The sequence below is a fragment of the Argentina anserina genome, chromosome 4 (assembly GCF_933775445.1).
Source record: "Argentina anserina chromosome 4, drPotAnse1.1, whole genome shotgun sequence".
Lineage (NCBI taxonomy): Eukaryota > Viridiplantae > Streptophyta > Magnoliopsida > Rosales > Rosaceae > Argentina > Argentina anserina.
The window spans coordinates 1,817,777-1,837,843 of record NC_065875.1 but is presented as its reverse complement, the minus strand read 5'-3'; the positions used below and the strand labels follow the sequence as shown (position 1 = coordinate 1,837,843).

Sequence of the window (20,067 nt, the reverse complement as noted above, 5' to 3'; positions counted from 1 at the left end):
CAAGGATCTTTCCCTACTTGTCGATACTCATTGATGTTTAGACGCCATTAGAATAAAAATTACATACCCATAAGACACGTAAACTTGTCTCATATGATTATCAATATACATAGGCAATACCTATGAAAGTATGAAGGTGGTGAAACTTGGGATTTAAGTTCAAATACGTCTCCTTGTTGCTAAGTTGCTTATGACCTATTCAATTCTGTCAAGCTTTAATCTATAGGCCGTGATCTGTTTAAGAAATGTGTTTAAAAACCTAGCAGTCAACAGTCAAATTCCTCCAAACTAATATAGTGACAAATTTCCTCAAGCGGATTATTAGCTATAAAGACCATCATTATTCCCCTCTTGAAGTTATCATTCTTCCTATACAAAGCTACCCAACTCATGGGGTTCATCAATACTGCTTTCGCTGTGCTTCTGCTTCTTTCTGTGCTACATGTTCAATGCAATCGAGCTAGTAGGGTACTCTATAATGATGGAATGCTAATGAAGCAAGACCTGAAGAGCTTACAGTCTCTTCCTAGAGGTGAGACCCCTCCAGATGGATCCTCTGAATGCACCTACATACCCGGTACAGGCGGATCGAGTTGCCCACTGAAAGTGAAGAACTATGCAGGAGGACATGGCTAGCTAACCTCATCGTCATGCTTCTACCTATCCTCGTCTAATGGCCATCTCGTGTGGCTACCAACAAGAAATATTGACATCAGATCAAACACCAGGGAGTACTGCATGAAACTCTTGGAGCCTTGAAGGAAGAGCAAATTGAGTTTCCTTTTGATTGTGCTGATTGAATTCGTTTGAATAATGACATGCGACCTACTTAGAGGTCATTACACGTACAGGAGCCTAGCTCAATAGAACCTTTTTTTTTCTTGCTTGTAACAATTTTACAAGCAATTTGTACATCTAATTAAGCACCCGTTTCATTTCATATATAAAATTTATTTCATTCATGTAAGAGATCGAGTTTCCCTGGCCTTGTGTTAATTTCGAATTTTTGTCTATTATTTCTCGATGAATTAGATTACGTTCTTTAACTGATTAAGGCATTGTGGTATATGACAATATGCTCAAAATTGAGGAGAGACCCGAATTGTAGCTAGTTTAGAAGCTTGAGGGTAACGCTGACTACAAAGCTGGCATTTTGAGTGTCATGCTTTGCTACTAGCAAGTCCGCCGATGGACTAGCTAAGGATACAGTAAGAAGAAAATGAAAAATTATTACATAGTCTACGTAACATACTTATTTAATATTATTAGTCTATTTTAATTTTTCTGTGTGTTTCTTATTGGTTACTCATATTTAAATATTTTTTTTCCATTTTACCGTATGCACGTTTATCACACTATAAAGTAATATGATTGGTTGTGTACACCATGACAGTGCCACGTGGTGTTCTGGCTACCCATAATAATTACTTGAAGAAAATGTCACTTTAACGGCAGAAATTAGTAAAGTAATAAGAATAGTTAGAGGTTTGGCCGAGAAAGAAACCAGTTCACGGTATCAAGCTGACCATGCTAGCTCTTGTTCGGCAATTGGCGGCTTTTCTTTGACCGAAGCTATAGTGAGCCAGTCGTCTAATCTAACATAACAATAGAGGTGAGAGTCACTAATTTATCAACACGACTAATGGAGGAAGGTGCATGAGACTTAAATTGATAGTACATAATTAAGAGTTTATCAGTAACCTCAAATATGATCATTACACACACACACACAAAACATCGTGGGTCGATTTTGCTAAACACATGCTCTAATTTAATTAAGCTAACCAAGATCTGAAAGATCTACACTGAATTATATATACAGCATGTGTATCAGTGTATGGCATTGAAGGTTTTTAATTACTCCTCAGAAAACGCAAGTGCTATAAGCCTTTGAGGAACAGGTACAATATAGTTCCCGAGAGTCCGAGGCTAAGAAAAAAGAAGAAGCTTAACATGCACAATATTCTTTAATTGAATACAGCTTAGTTTTTACTGACCAATTTTCATGAACTCCATGCTGTTATATTCAATGGAATTCTATATGCGCGCGCGCGCAAGGTGTAAGCATTAGTGATTCTCCTGTTTTCTTTCATGTTATTCATGCATATGGAAATTTAATTTATGAGGAGAACTGTGTAGTGAAAACGTGTTTGCCAATTGACCAAGGTATATAAACTAATAATTTAAGCCTCTAAACTTGATCATGTATGCTTCCCCAATTCGCTACAGTAGTACTAGTGAAGATGATCAAAAATCTAATGGATAAACTCTGCTGTAAAATTAGTCGAAATAGGTGTAATGTCAAGGGATAGTTCGAAGTTCGAAAGAGTTGTTGTGGAATCATCACAGCCCAACATTCATGCAAGAGTTGTTGACATCAAAATAACCAGGGCCTCATTATACGTACAGTCTAGTAATCTTAATTAATTGCATATATGAATTGAAAATCTTTTTATCCTTACTTTGGTTTCTTTTCTTTTCTTATTTCATTATAAACGTATACGTACACTTATCCAACGAATCAGAGATCTTTCATCTTTGTATATACAGCTCGATTATGAGATAGTCATATGGTTAAAACGCCATATATAGTGCTTTACGTACGTAGTGAGATCTGGCTAAGAACATGCTCGTTGTGAGGTCTTCTACAGTTCTACTCATTCCAAAACTATTACGTACGTTAGTGCTCAAGTATACGGTCCAACATAGTACATACTTGACTGTTGACCTATTTATAGCCATCGTTAAAACTTAAAAGACTGAAATGTGGCGGGACTAAGACTTTAAAGTTTAAACAGAGACGCGTGATAATCTTGAACCGGACAGCACCAAATACTAGTATTTCTGATCGAGAACGTAATTAAAAGAGTGGCAAATAATCTGAACATGCATGGTACTTTGGAGAAGGTAAAGATAATAGAATTGTACGAGGTTTATTAACTTTTGTAAGAATTTTACATGTTTATCAACTTGTTTTAGAACTGGATATGAACTAACAACACTACTGGTGGCCAGTACGTACTAACTGTAGACCTATATGTGGCTCTCAAACATATCAATTTCATAACTCGGATAAGAAGCATCTTACTTACGGCTGGTTCGATTCACGGGCGCAAGGTCGGGCTAGGACAACTTACATCCTTATGGTTGTTGTGGCCAGGAATGTTGGTGCATCTTGAAGGTCCGGTAGGTGGCAGTGGTGCTCTATCTATCTCGATCAGCTTGAAGCCTTTCACTAATGCTGGTTTTTCATACTGAGTTAAAGGGCATAGCCATTGACCGAGTAGTAGCGTTGTTTAATGAGACAAATATGAGGTTTATAATGAGAGCCATTTCAGCTAGCTAACATTTTGTATCTGTGAGTGTAGACTGTTGAGAAAGAGAGATAGATCGAGAATTTTGGGAATGATTAAACGATGGGAAAGACAACATTGTATTTATAGATTCTCTTGCATGCATATGCATGGGTCCTTATTGTGTTGTGGGTAAACATTTCATGCATATCCCTAGCTAGCTAGAAGAGAATGTAGTAAGTTTATTCTTTTGATTAATGATCAGAACGAAAAGAAGACAGCTGGCGGGTTAGGAGGGACTTAGTATCATTTTTCCTGAGTTATGATCTGACATTCTGACTGATCTAGCTATACATCAACAGAAATTGGAACGAAAAGGACCTAGCTGGGGTTGTCCTACTAGAAAGTCCATGCCAGGATATCAAATGTCGTTCATATATTTCCTACCATTTATGGAGTAGGGTTGTGTCGGTTTCTGGGTTCAATCCCATCATCTACACGTAACATTGTGATATAGGTGGTGGAGCAAAAGGAGCACAGTAAAATCTGGGAAAGCTTGACAGATCGAAAGCTCATTTTCTTAAGAAATATCACATACGTTTCCAAAAAAATTTCACATAAATGCATGATATATATTATGCAGTACACAATACTTACGTACGTATAACCTAAACCCTAAGTCTAGCTTGCACATATCAATGGCTCAAGGCGGAAGAAAATTTACTGACTACCTAAATTATCTACCAAAATGCCAACCTTCTTATTCTAATGACACACCTGGCTCATTATATTAACAAAAAAGCATTTCGATTTTACCAGTTGGGGACAATATATAATTAGTCGTCCAATTTAATTATAGTTGCTTTAATCGGGTTTATCCGTAGTTTATAGCATGTATAATTAGACCCCTATATATAGGTTACATTAGTTACATAAACATGTTTCAAATTTTACTATGGCTAGAAAAGTATAAATGGAGATGAGTATGTTCGACCTGCTGGATTGCTGGATCAGAGCTCGATCGCCAGCAAGCTTAACTGAAACGTACTATTTCAGATAAGTATGAAAAGAAAGAATCTGGTAGATGGCGGATGAGCATTCGAATTGACCAAGCATTAGTTTTAGACTTTTAGACTTTTAGATGATAAGATTTATTTAGATTGGTGAATTGTGTATGTGATCAAATGCTAATACACGTCCTACGATGTGGGAGATTTGTTTTTTGGATCAACTTCAATTAATAATCGATCGAGTCCCTTCAGATAGGTTTGATGATTATATGTGTCTCTGGTTCTCCATCCAATCACATATACGGTCACGGATTTGAGTTCCACAAGCGAATTACTAATAGAATCTTTATATTGGTGGACTTTGAAATTTTGTGTACTAATGCAAATCCATGAACATTTTCATGGAAAATACTAATTTTGCATAATGGACTCGTCAACTCATGACCTTTGAAAACTTCTTTGAAATTTGACCAGCTAGTAGCTTAGTCGATCATATATCAAGGTTAAATTATAACATGAGTACGTCGAATTCGTTATATAATATATTATATATGTGCAATTGTTTGATTATTTTGGAAAAATCTCCTGTACATGTTAAAATTTTGAACCGTGTGCAATGTACATTCAAGGAATATTGTGCTCGTCAGATATCTTGTAATTGCATGGACGCCAGCAAAACTGAAGCGTTTTGCCAAGTTTGAGCATGCATGTGTAGAGCGGCCACTGTTTTTGTTATGGCTTGTTAATTACCTTTAATTTTGTATTTGCCAGGTGAACACTTTGCCATCACCAGAAGCTGCAAATATTAATAGAAGAGATGGTGGTTTTTGTAGAGAACTGAAGAAGCAAAGGATTTCTTCTAAAAAAAACAGAAAAATAAATAATTAAAGAAGAGAAGGATTATCAAAGAAAAGCATACATATCTACACATACAAGAGTGCATATATATATATATATATATATATATATATATATATATATATATATATATACTATATAGAGATGTTCTTGCAATTGCCATTTGATATATTCATATACTGAAACGTATATATACTCGATCTTCTCTAAAATCTGAGACATAAAATCAAATTATTTGAATTAACCAAGCTTAGGGGACTCAGTGACGATCCCATACTCATCATCCCAGACACGGACCTGTCGAGATGTAGATCACAAGTGATGAGGGATCTCTATTTTATTATATGAGGTCAGAAAAATAATATATGTTGTCAATCGTCGGATATAGAATGTATAAGTATAACATACATTGATGTATAGTAGTAGATTAACTATTTGAAAGAGGGGTTTTCCTCGATTATGATCGCTGCTGCTTCCTCTTCTTTGGTTCCAACTAATTAATCAGGCCACGAACTCTTTGTTCCTGCAATAACATGATTGATGAACACAACTGCTGAAGAAACTAATTGATATAAATCATATAATTACACTAAATTAACTCATTAGTAATATTCGAAGGAGAGCTTGTCGTATCTTGATGATCAGCACTCAAGCTTTGGTAAATAGTACGTGGGCGCAATACGTGAATTCATAGAGCGCAGGCCTTAATATGAATTTTTGGTAGGCCGGCATGGATTTCAATTATTATGATGAAATTAAATATGCTGGATCTTGAGATGAGCTAATGATCATAATCTTTTCAATCATGAAGATAAAAACAAATGCGCTCGGCCACTCCGAAGGTGCTGCTTGCATAATGTCTAAGATTAATTTCAGATATGTTTGATTTGAATATGTACGTAATAGTCGTAGCTGTCACGACCCCAAAATTTCGAGTGTGAAACTCCAATTTCGAAGTCATGAAAACTCTAAAACAATCTCAATAAATCGAAATCATTTTAATGTCACAACGGATCATTAATGAGTTCATAGTACAACTCAGTCAAATTGATTATTATAAATCAAATTTATAATTCAACATTATATCAAATGGAAATGTAAAAATCATCTCAAACCTCACCACAAGATAAAATGAAAACAACTTCAAAGTCTTCGGAGTTGTTCGTCGATTCCGCTAATCCACACATGCGGAATTATCCCCTACACCATTGAATAGGTGCACCGGGATTGTAAACACAAACCTGGTAAGCTTTGTAGCTCGTATGAGTAAAACAACAATATAACTCGTATAAAAAGATATACGAAAATCCACAAAACATCAATCATAAATGCACTAATGACTCATTAGATGACCCATCTGGTTGTCTAATAATATGAAAATATATGTGCTCATAAGAGATTGGGCAACCCCTCTGTTTACCCAAATGCATTTATAATACGGGTACTCATGAGTGCTGGTACACCTCTGTTATCCCGCATGTTAGTACACCGCCGACATTGGGCAACCACCTGTCACCCAATATCCAAAATATGGGTACTCATAAGCCGATAACCCATCTGTTACCTCTCATGCAGTACACCGGCAGACATACTAGAGCTCTAACTGTATCGTAACTTTCGCCCGGGCAAGTCAAGGTTCCGACATGCCAACACGTCCGAAGACAGAAAAACACGTCCGAAGACATAAAAACACGTCTGAAGGCATAAAACACGTCCGAAAACATATCACACGTCCGAAGGCATAAAAACATGTCCAAAGACATAAAACGTTTTAACAAAACTCAATGTTAAAACCACGTACCAACAATCATCACATGATATTGTACAAATCGAATCAACATGCTAAATAAATAAATCTCAACACCAAAATGAACTTATTTGCAACGGAAATTAGGACAGTATATAATATAGCAAACCATATATATGTACATATTTTACCATTTATACACATACACAATCCACTATATCATACAGATATCATAGTTCATTCTTTAAAATTTAGCATATTTTTGAATCTCCATAAGGGTAGATTCGTCACTGTGAGATTTTACTCACCTTATAATCCTGAGCGTAATTTCTACGATTCCGAAAATGAATCCTTTACTTGATGTATCGATCACGTAGAGGAGATAAGAAGTGAATTTAGAATCGTTACGTAAAACCTTAAATGCCGAAACAGTAATAATAATTTACTGTTCAGCAATTTATGGTTTTTACGAAATTATTGTTTACATAGTTACTATTCACGTATTACTGTACAAATACATATTAATTATGTATTCATGTACGCGTATATACCGTTTACGTATTTCTGTACGTATACATACTATTTACATATTTATGTACCTCCATGTACTATTCAATTGTAAATACTGTCTCAGTAAATAATAATTACCGATTTACCCTTCTGAAATTACTTTTACAATTAATGTACATAATTTACATTTACATTTACCGTACGTAAAATAAATTTACATTTACTGTACGTAAATTACTTTTTACATTCGACGTACGTAAAAAATAAATTTTACAAAATTACTGTTTCGAAAACACTATTTACACACCGCCGCACGTAGCGGCGAGTGGGGCCCACGCACCGACTCTAAAACCGACGCGTAGCTCGCCACCGCCGCCCCCTAACCTCTCCTCTCCTTCCGCTCTTCCTCCTACGGCCTCAATCCGCCTCCTTGCCCTTCTCACGCTACCTCACGCGCCGGCGTGGCGAACGGCGGCGAGGGAGGACACGACCTTCTCGGGGTTTGACGCGGAGGACCTTGCGAGGCTTTTGGGCGAGGCGGTGAGAGACACGGACGGCTGGTCGGCGAGATCGCCGGCGAAGTTTCAGAGGGAGGGAGGGAGGAATCGGGGAGAGAGCGAGAGAGAAGAGAGAGAAAGGGGAGGGAGGCGGATGAAGGGTTTTTGAAAATGGAAGCCATAATCCCTAAAATTCTCTATTTAGACCCCCTTTCAAAATCGGAAACATACTTTGATCGTTAATAACTTTCACGCACGACGTCTGATTAGAACGCATGACGTGTCCACGAACTCGTATCGACGAGCTCTACAACTTTTGTGAAGGAAGTTTTTCACAAACAAGCGACATAATAAAAGTCGATTCTTGCGTCGCGGAAACGTAACGTTTTTCTAATTAAAATTTTTGATAACGGTTCCGTTTTCGATTTACAAAATTGTGAGGCGAAACATTGTGGTTTATTAATCGTACAAGTTTATAAAGATTCTACCAATTCAATAAATGATCCCGAAAAATGGGGTCATTACAGTAGCAATTAGAAGAATATATAGCAAATGATGGATGGGGCAAATGATCGCAGCATCTTGCATGCATAACGACCTAATCTTAACTTGCACACACTTTTCTATTTGAAAATTACATTCCAGAGATATGTATACTCACACACTTTATTTAACAAAAAACTGGAAACAATCATAACTAGGTAAACGAATGAAATCCCATTCTTTTAATCAACCAATCTTAGGGGCCTTAGTGACAACCCCACGCTCATCAATCCAGACTGGCACTCTGTCACTACGCATATCAAAGGTGACAAATGATCCTTCGTTCACAGTGTGAGCTTTGACAGAGGGGTTTTCTTTGATTATGGTGGCTGCTGCTTCCTCTCCATTGGTGCCAACTAGCTCCGGCCACGAACACTTTGTTTCTGCGATAACATGATGAACCCACGAACTCATAATACAGTAGCTCGATAAATCAACTAAAAATTAAATTTTGAAATTCCCGGCCCTAACTCACCAGTAGAAGTAGAATTTGCCATCTTGATCACTAATAATGTGAAACTGTGGGAGCAATGTGGGTCTTTAAAGCGAGTCGGGTGTTGTTGGCATGGCCTTGTTTTGGAGTTGTGCGTGGCCGGCAAGGGATTCTCGTAATATATGAAATACCACATTAATTTTGGCAGTAGCTGGATGATGATATTCTTTTAATAGACTTGGTCCTTCGATCTTAATGTGTTGTAGATATTGTTTCTTGTTTCCATATGAAGGAACAAAGGAATATCTATAGTTCTATACTTCTATACTATAACCCAACAACTAAATGACCAATCATACAAATGGAGACACAAGAAATCATAACAAGTGTACATATCCAATATTCAATATTACAAGTTCCAAAACTTTGATGAAATCGTAGTGTTAATGTTTCTAACTCGGTGAACTTATTCGTTTAACAATTTCCACAAGCAACGATGTCCCTAAACTGACTTTATTATTAAAATGATTATTGCAAGATGGAAGTAGCAAGGAGAAAAGAAACAAGAAGATTTTTACCAACTAGTGGTGAAGAGGCCACCAGAAAAAAGAAAAAAAAAACAAGAAAGAAAGAGAAACTAGCTATAAACCTGGTTTCTCACACACCATCTTTGAATATGCTGACGTCATTGTGATGTGTTGACATCTGAGCCATTAGATTTCATCTATGGTTGTGGCTCACAAAGAAAGTCAAACAAAACCAAAACCAAAACCAAAACAGTAGCTTAACCCGTTGGTGCAATGCAGAGGATCTGCGACCCACCCCCTCTCCATCATCGAGCAACTCACCACCAGCCTTCATTTCTATCGAATCCGACTTCACCCAATAGTTCGTCATCCTCCCGAGAGCCTTGGTGAGCCTTGCTCAATCATGATCCTGTGTATATGTCTGGGTCTGTGGTTGCTGCGCCGCCCAATTTCAGTAATCAAGGTATTTTGCCGTCCATTTAAGATCTCTATGAATGATCACATCATAGTCTAGTATCATAAGGGATATGATTGATTATAATTTTCTTGAATTGCCAGGAGGATTCAATTTGGCTATTCACCCCTGAAAAATTTTAGGGTTCTCTCCCATTTACAGTTCAAGCAAACTATGAAGGTTTCTCTGAAGGTAGTGACACAATCTCGAATTGCATAGATGACAATTATTAGAGTGGATGAGGCACTTTGTTTTGATGCTTCCAATTGATTGATTGTTGGCAGGTATCAAAGTGGGTGATGAACTTCTTATTGATGGTGGAATGGCACGGTTTAAACTCATTGAAAGGATCGGAAGTGATCTACGTTGTCAGTGCATAGACTCCGGTTTGTTCTTGCCTTGTGCAAAGTTCAGCTTTTTGAGAGATGGGAAACTTGTGGAGAGGAACCATGAGCTGCCTACTCTGTCAACAAAGGTCAAGCTCTATTTGATTATTAAAGGCCCTAAATTCTAAATTCTAAACTCTAAACTGGTTGAGGCTAATGACAACAAGAAAATCTGTTTATCGTTCTCAGCTTGGATATCTTGCATTTCTCATCCTAGTTTTTCTTGCTGTCATTAGGCTTCTACCAGCACCCCATGTAGGTATAGTCCTCACTCTTATTCAAAACCGGTAAACAAGGACAGCAGTAAGCTAGTAATTAAAAAGACCGATCAAAAGAATTTGGTTCTTTATTGAACAATAAACATGATCTAAGCTGAGAGGAGTGAGATCAGATCAGAACGAAGTACATCCGATCGATTTTATCAGACATGCTGATTAAACTAGAGAAACACATTATAATAAACTACATTGTTCCACACATGCATGAATGATGAGTTAAAACACTAGATGGCCGGTTTAGCTTCTGCTCAGTGAGAGCTGAAGCTGGGAACCGAAGTACCAAACAAACCAAAATCAGGATTCAGGAACCATGTTATGAAGAACCAAACTTGTTTCCATACTTGTGTGTGTGTGCGTGCGCGCATCTCTTGTAGCTTCTTCTTTATGAGTGTTTGTGTGTGTCACTGTATTTTTAGCTGTTTCTTCATGTACTAGCATACAGCATCACATGCAGTGGACGGAGGATGGATTGTGTACCAAGTCTGGGTGACGCTTAAGCCCAGAGCTGTTAGAACACCAAGGGCAGCCAGGATACTCCAGGGGGTACTGATGTAATCGCGACTAAATTGAACCATCCAGGTTGTCAACATGGGTTTCCACTTAGTATTGTAGTGCTTTTCTATTTCGGATTCGACACCGGCGTATATTTCCCAGTTAGGAACTAGGTCAGTACTTATCTCGCAGAAAAGTCGAGCTACCTCTTCATCACTCCCAAGTGCGTTGTACAGTATGCCTCTCGACCTCAGCGTCTTAACATCGTCTGCATTATTAATCAATGAATTCAGGAAGCATATGTACGAGGTCACCCCAGTCATTTTGGAAATCAGGACACATTTCATAGGCTATCAAATTCAAGAACTTGGGCCCCGTGGAATCGTCTACTACCATATGTGGAAGACTCAGGAATCCTACAGACCCTAGAGAAGTAAAAGATATGTCTCTCAAGGTGTTCGTCTTACTAGGCCTTAAATGGATCCCTGTTGCTACAAGCAGCTGTATGTTGCAAAATTGCCGCAGCAATCTCCGAGGTCTCCTGCGCTGAGTTCGGGGCTCCGGACCTAGCATTTCTGTCCGGATAAGCTGGAGAAGATGAATGGGCTGTTCCATGTCTATGGATGTACAATCTAGGTCAAAAATCACGCGGTATTTGCTGTGTTTGTGCCTTTTTAAGATGTTCATTGCGACAAAATCATGGATAGCTTCATTCAACACCTCCTTTTGGGCACTTTCGCTCATCAATAGCTTGAGCACTTGGTAAGGGAGTTGGTTTTCTAGCAAGAAAAAATCCTGTTCTGCAAAAGCCACCTGATCCCTCCTGATATTGAAAAAAAGCCAACTTGTTGTTCATAAAAGAGTATATGGACTGTAAGGTTGAACACCCATCTACGAACAACGTGTCTGTGAGGGCCTCGTTGGTGTAGGACCTTATTGCTTCCACATCATAGCAGTCCCTTAGGCTGTCGATGCCGTCCCCAATGACCTTGTGCAAATGTTCAGCTCCACAGCCGCTGTGTTCAATAAATTCTGCCGTCAATGCGAGCTTAAACTCCTCTGCCTGATGACACCTTGCTTTATCACGATGGAAAGGACCGATTGCTACAAACTTTGGCTCATAGTATTTCCCGAAATTTGGGCGACCTCGGAGAGAGGAGGGAACCCATTGGATCTTTGGTCTCGCGCTGTGAAACTGAGATGTTGTGCGAGCCACAGTTTTTTCTTCCTTTATTTTTCTGAACAACACGTTTTTAGATAACTCGTCAGGAGGGATTGTGACAGAAATTTCCGGAGCTTCATTTATGGAAGCCATGTCTTCAATTTTTCAAAGAGCTCCCTTCTAACTAGCTAGGGAACTCTGACTTTTTAAGTGTATCAGGTAGTCTAATGTTGACAAGCCAAAGAAACTTGTGGATCAAGAGAACTTTTAGCTGGGGTTGGAATATGTACATTGCTTAGGATCTGCATATGAAGCTTGGTATCATATGTAGACAGTTTTATTCAAGTTTCATATATATAAAGTCACTGAGAATAAGTTAAAATATGGATTAAATACTTGTGACACCTTATATTTTAAGCGTAAAAACAGTTTTGTCATTCTACTTTCAAATTTAATCTGTATATCCTTTAACCCTTATTTTTAATAGTTTTGTTCATCAGTTAGTTGACCGTTAAAATATTCCGTTAAGCCGTTAAAATGTCTAGAATATCCCCAATTCAAATAAGATTTTTTTTCTTTTCTTATGCCTTTTTTATTTTCTCTTTTGGTTTTTCTTGTTTTTAAATTTAATTCATCATATGTGCTATGAAATATATATAATTGTAATCAACACAAATTATCCAATTAATTGTAAACAAGAGAATGACAATCTTGCTTCATATCAAGTTATCTGTAATTTTGTTGAACGCTTGCGAGAACTTGGAGCACATGTAAAACAAGTAAAATGGAATGGCTCTCCTCATGTAGGTGTGCTTCAAAACTCAAACTTAGAGCGAATGCATTGCTTGAAAACTTTATTACTAGTAATTGCACTATGTTTCTAATTATAATCTAATCCTTGTCGTACGACAAGCGGTTTAGTTCCAAAAGTAATGTTTGAACCTTTTTTCTTACTTTGGTCAGAGCACCCAAGCCCATTGTTGGAAATTTTGTTAATTTGCTTGTGTAGTAAGAGGAGAATTAATGACAATTTCTTAACATCAAGTTGAGAATAAATAATTTGAAACTATTTTTGCATCAAAGTATGGTTATGATAGTAGAAGTATTTCTTGTCTTAGAATTGTAGAAAATAATCAAAATATGTTTGTAGATCATCATAATATAAAGGAAGTTTCTAACTAGATTTGAATACCGACACTCACAAGTCATTTTAGGCATTATCCAATTGATTATAAGATGTTTACAATTAATTTGATAATTTGTGTTTATTACAATTATATATATTTGATAGCACATATGATGAATTAAATTTAAAAATTAGAAAAACAAAAAGAGAAAATAAAAAAGTCATAAGAAAAGAAAGAACAAAAATCTGATTTGAATTGGGGGTATTCTACACATTTTAACGGCTTAACGAAATTTTTTAACAGTCAACTAACGGAATAGACAAAACTGTTAAAAAATAAGAGTTAAAAAATATACAGATTAAATTTGAAAATAGAAGGATAAAACTATTTTTACACCTAAAATATATGGTGTTATAAATATTTAATCCTTAAAAGTATTCCCGATTTCCCCCGTCCAGCAGCGAGCATCTTTGGTACGAACTTGATTTTACAATACCAGATGATTCACTTCACTTCCACAAGGCCACTAATTAACAAATAATTAGGGTCATTTATTAATTTGTTAAAATAGGACTATATTATACTTTGCTTTTGACGCAATCAGTTATACAATAATTTAAGTTAATAAAAAGTATGACCTGATTGACAAAGCATCCAACATATGATGACATATGTATTTAGTAGTATCGACATGGAAAATTATTCAGAGCATCGATGTTCAAGTGAACCGATTGTTATAGAACGATCTCAGCCACTCCTTTAATCCAGTTTTTACTTGGCACTAACACCAAAGCCCGAGACAAACCGACCGTGTGGATGTACCAAATGGAGTGATCAAGAACAGGCCCATGATCCTCATCAAGAAAATCATTTGATGTAGCAAACAAAATCGGCGAGTTTCTCCTCCTGGGATTATTTCTCCGACTCGAATAGAATCTCATCACAACAAAAACCATACAAAGAAGAAGAGAAGCCCCAATCATACAAGACCCAACAATCATACTCGTTCTGATCAGATGCTTCTGGGCTGTAAAATCACCACCTTAGGCAGCGGCGGTGGCGGTAGAGATGGGTCAGCAAGAGTTGGTAAATATGGGGGTGGAAGATCATCACCCACATAAATTATACGATCTTTACAGACATGTGGGCAGATTTTGAAACAGGAATCAACACAAAGCCTTGTGTATTTACTTTAGGGTCACAACTAAGATTACCGAACACAACATGTGGTATGTTCAAGCTGTTTTCTGGGAGGAGGGTTCTACGAGAAAACCAGTCTTCAAGGTTCTGGGTTGTACTGCAATTGGGCATTTTTTTTTGTTTTAACTAACGTTTTTAATCTGTTAGTAGGTTCAGGTCTACCTTGGTGCTTGGAATAAGCTCCCTATCGACATTAATACGCATGTTAATTTTGCGCTGTAGTTTGAAACTTTGAATTATGTGATAGAAGGTGGTCTGATAGAATATTAGTGGGCATATTATTAACACAAATTACAATTGAGTGTAGTGTGCGGCTATCACACCACCCCACAAATTATTTTCTTCTCCCAAACATTTTTTTCCCTAATTTCCACCTTTTTTTCACCATATATTTATTTTCTTCCCACCCTACGTACAGATATTTGTTACATAGACAAAATAGTTTCACGAACAAATCAATTCAATACCTCAACCTACCTTCGGACGTTTATGATACATTGAAGGAATTTGATTCTTTATTTGTATAATTTGACTACTCTCGTATCAAAATCCTTTTATTCACCTAGAAAGGGAAATAAAACATAATTAATTTATCAAGATATCTATTCTTCCACGACAAACACTCAACTTAAAATCGATCACATAACCACACTTTGTATCGATGTAACGATCCATGCTCACATTGCTTTCAATGTGATTGAAATTTTCCCATCAACTTACGATATATTTTTGAGAGCTTCTATTCGTACTTCCCAAAATGACATTTAAACCTTCATCTTTTTCCCATGTAGTTTTGATTTAGTCAGGTGCATATGAAATTATCAAAAAATATATAACAATAAAAATACAAGAAATGAAATAATTTTTTACTTATGTATTATAATACAAATGTAGATAATTATTAGAACTAGAGAGGATAATTGGTGATGACTAGCGTCGTTTTGATTAGGATGCAGTAATGTCTTGTCTTTAACAATTTGGTTTGGGCCCTGACAAAAGGGAGAAGGAGGTTTGTGTGAGGATGATGACATTTTTCCCGTGTAGTTTTGACTTAGTCAGGTGCCTATGAAATTACCAAAAAACATATAACAATAAAAATACAAGAAATGAAATAATTTTTTTACTTATGTATTATAATACAAATGTAGATAATTATTAGAACTAGAGAGGATAATTGGTGATGACTAGCGTCGTTTTGGTTAGGATGCAGTAATGTCTTGTCTTTAACAATTTGGTCTGGGCCTGACAAAAGGGTGAAGGAGGTTTGTGTGAGGATGATGGCCTTTTTCACTTCGTTAACACAAAACGATTCAGTCGTACAGGAGTACATAGTCTTGTCTTCGTTGTAGGACTGAAAGTTTAATAGATCAAAGACTTAAAGGTACATAAATGGTTCGTCTTGTCCAGGCAGTTTCTTTTTATTAAATGGGTATGTGGGAGATAAATCTATGGTTATGGTCTTAGAAATTATCATCTAAGATGACTGATGTGAAAATGTCTACAATTGCATAAGATATATATGATAGATTTCTCTTGCAGGGTCTGATGTGGGTCTCATAGGTATGCTGGTAAGGTAACTTATTGAAAGAAAGAGAAACAATAAGGCCGTCTTTAATCATTAGGGAACATCAGTTAGATTTTAAACTGTATATTGAACCCCATGAACTTAGTTAAGGGAACTTGCGATTTGAATGCATTGCTCTGAATGTAGTCAATCAATTACTTGATTCTCACAGTGCCATTGGATGCTAAAAAGTCCCTAAAGTTAGGTATATATCATCTGTTTCACATTGATAGACCCAAGACTTCTTAGTTCTGGCCTTTTCATGATATTCTTGTAGGTGTTGAGTATTTGTTTTCTTCTGTCATAGACATTGACATGCCATATGATTATTATCTACATTATCTGAGAACCATTGCAAGTTGGTATAGTGTCTTGCCTTGTCGGGTTTGCTCCCCGGTCTTGGTTTGACTCACGAAGCCAGCAAAAATAGCTAGGCGCCCTGCGGGGGGCTGGATCATTTCACATGAGCCGGCAGATTATTCTCTTGGGACTAGAAAGTATTTGGGGAACCGTAACTGTCAAAAAAAATCTACATTATATGAGGATTTGATATTTCAAAATTGAGATAAGGCACACTTTAATTTTTTTTTGATATTTTAGCTTTAAGTAGGGCTCGTCAACGGGCTGGGCTCGGCCCAGACCGGGTCTTAATAAATTTAAATAAGTGGCGGGCCGGGCCGGACCGGGTATTTTCAAAAATACGAATATCCAAACTCGCCCACCTAAGGCGGGCCTTGAGGGCTTTTGCGGGCCGGACCGGGCCGAGCCTTCCGGGCTTTTACAGGCTGGGCCGGGCCTTGCAGGCTTTTACAGACCGGGCCTTACGGGCTTGTATTAGAAACACAATATAATACTCTAATTTAAGGGTTTGAAACAATAAAAGAATTATTAGAAAACATTCTAAAACAAAAGTCACAAATAAATTCTAGTTTTGAAATATTGTCGATCGACACCAATAGATGTGATCGACATATATATTTAGGAACCGTGTAAAAATTTCATCCAATTCGGACCTCGTTTAACCGTCGAAATTTTCGGTCAACAAAAAAAAGAGGCGTTTTCACATAATAAAATCTCATTGACTGGGGCTTTGCCAAATGGTTTTCTCATTGCGACAACGCACGATCGGTGAAAAAAATTAGGTGATTTCAAATATGTAAATAAATTTCCACATTCGCATCTTGGTAATTGGTCCCCCCTTAGGGCATATTAGTGTTGTTTTTGGTTTACCAGAAATTCCGACGGTTAAACGATGTCCGAATTGGATGAGATTTTAAAATAATCATTAAATATATATATTGATCACATCGGATGGTGTCGATCGATTCCGAGAAGTTTCCTTCATATAGTCGCTTCATAATGTGATAGTTTTATTATAAACCTAATATAAGGTTATAATACATTAGTGGACATTTCGGCGATCGACAACTCAAATTCAAAATATGGTCGATCGACACCAGTAGATGTGATTGGTATATATATTTAGGGAACCCGTAAAAATTTCATCCGTTTTGACATGGTTTGACCGTTCGTACCAACGGTCAACTAAAAAAGAGGCGTTTTTAGCATATTTAAACCTCATTGACTGGTGTTTTGCCAAATAGATTTCTTCAGTTCGACCGCGCGCGATAGGTAACAAAAATTAGGTGATTTCAAATATGTAAACAAATTTCCACATTCGCATCTTGGTAATTGGTCCCCCCTTAGGGCATATTAGTGTTGTTTTTGGTTTACCGGAAATTCCGACGGTTAAATGAGGTCCGAATTGGATGAGATTTTAAAATGATCATTAAATATATATATTGATCACATCGGATGGTGTCGATCGATTCCGAGAAGTTTCCTTCATATAGTCGCTTCATAATGTGATAGTTTTATTATAAACCTAATATAAGGTTATAATACATTAGTGGACACTTCGGCGATCGACAACTCAAATTCAAAATATGGTCGATCGACACCAGTAGATGTGATCAGTATATATATTTAGGGAACCAGTAAAAATTTCGTCCGTTTTGGATATTGTTTGACCGTCCGTACCTACGGTCAACAAAGAAAAAGGCGTTTTGACATATTAAAATCCTCATTGACCGGGGCTTTGCCAAATTAGTTTCCTTGGTGCGACCACACATAATTGGTGACAAAAATTAGGTGATTTCAGATATGCAAACGACTTTTGGTGTTCGCATTTTGGTAATGGGTATTCCCTTATGACATATTAATGTTGTTTTCGGTTTACCGGAAATTCCGACGGTCAAGCGAGTTTCGAATTGGATGAAATTTTTACAGGGTCACTAAATATATATACCGATCATATCTACTGGTGTCGATCGATCCCAAGAAGTTTCCTTAATATAGTTGCTTCATAATGCAATAGTTTTATTCTAAACCTAATAAAATGAATGTATAATATTTTATTATTTGGCGTGTTTTTACGGGCCGGGCCGGGTTTCACACCTCTAATTTAAGCCCGGCCATCTACCCACGGAAGGGGGTTTGGCAGACTTTCTCACGGGCCGGGTAAAAGCCATTCGGGCTTGCGGGCCTCCGCGGGCTTTTCAAGTCCGCGGGCTAAATGATGAGGCCTAGCTTTAAGGCTTTTGTCAATCCAGATTTGATCTGAACTGAAACTAGGATTTTGTGATACATGTGAATAAACAATGAGTTCAGTTAGTGCTGTGTAAAATCTAGAATGTGGACTACAATTTATCAACTAATGCTATGTTAGTGATGCATTAAGGTTTAAGAGCTTAATAATGTAAAATAATATATGTTAAGATTTGTGAATCACTTTTGGTGTTCTAAAATGAATCTACACTTTTTGGCATTTCTTTATAATAACTTTTTTCTTTAATTCGTTTCGTGAATAGTAATTACCCTGGAATATGTAATGTTTTGGCTAACGGTTGAGATGTGTTTCATGTTAGAGTTCTACTTGTTGGAATATGGCTTCAGAAGAAGAGTACTCTGCATTTGAGGAAAAGGTCAGATGAACGGTTTACCTTGATAACCTCTCTCCACTGGTTACTGAATCGATTGTCAATAAAGCTATCTCCCAGTTCGGGATAGTTAAAAGTGTTCAATTCATTCCAAATTACTTAGAAAAGAACATCGATGTTTCTGTGTTGGTGAAGATGGAGAACCTGAAGCAGGCTGATGCCATTGTCTCCGAAATATCTCATAAGCCTTTTATGATTGGTGGAATGCCAAGGCCTGTGAGGTGCCGTGAAGCAAAACTGGAGATGTTCGAGGATCGCCCTGCAAAGCCCGGTAGAAAGATAGAATTCCGTTGGGTGGAGACAGAGGATCCTGACTTTGAAGTTGCGAATAACTTGAAGCAACTTGCAAAGGATCATGTTCTTGAAGTCGATATTGCACTCAATCAACAGTTGGAGGATGAAGAGAAGCTTGCAGAGAGGCAGAAAGGAGCCCTCAAGGTGAATGATGAGAAGTATGAAATGATAACTGACGTGTTAACGGATGGAACTGCCAAGAGGTTGGCAAAGCACTATCACATTCGACTTGCAGATCAATGGTAGACTCTTCCTTCAGGTTCTTCCTCCCGTCCATTGAAACTAATCTTATATAGGTGTATGTAAGTTCACAGCCATTCACACTTCTTATGATCCCATATTGCTGTTTCTTAGAATTGATGTCAAGGGTCTAGACTTGGTTATTAGAGAACAACCACCATGAATCCATGATGAAGAAGCATATTAACTGTACATTATAAGAATTCCTGAAGGATTGCATGCTCCACTGTATTTTGACATTTTCAGATTTTCATCTATTATTAGGAAAGTACTACGCCCGTTGCCACAAGACCCAAGAGGCACGATGGCCTGTAGTAGCATCCAGAAAACCAGTATTAAGAAGTTTTACCTACAAATCATTAGGATTAGAGTGCTGTTACTGCTGTAGATTGTCATTGTTTGACAAGTAAAGAAAGACTAAAATCATCCATGTTTTCCCAAAGATATCCAATT

The 20,067-nt window shown here is 37.2% G+C and overlaps 2 pseudogenes; one reads left to right on the top strand and one right to left on the bottom strand.

Annotated features, from left to right (window-relative positions):
• Positions 1-10,171: 10,171 nt before the first annotated feature.
• LOC126792964 (UPF0481 protein At3g47200-like) lies at positions 10,172-12,355 on the bottom strand (annotated as a pseudogene).
• Positions 12,356-19,026: 6,671 nt separating this feature from the next.
• On the top strand, positions 19,027-19,620 carry LOC126790930 (uncharacterized; annotated as a pseudogene).
• The last annotated feature ends 447 nt before the right edge of the window (positions 19,621-20,067 follow it).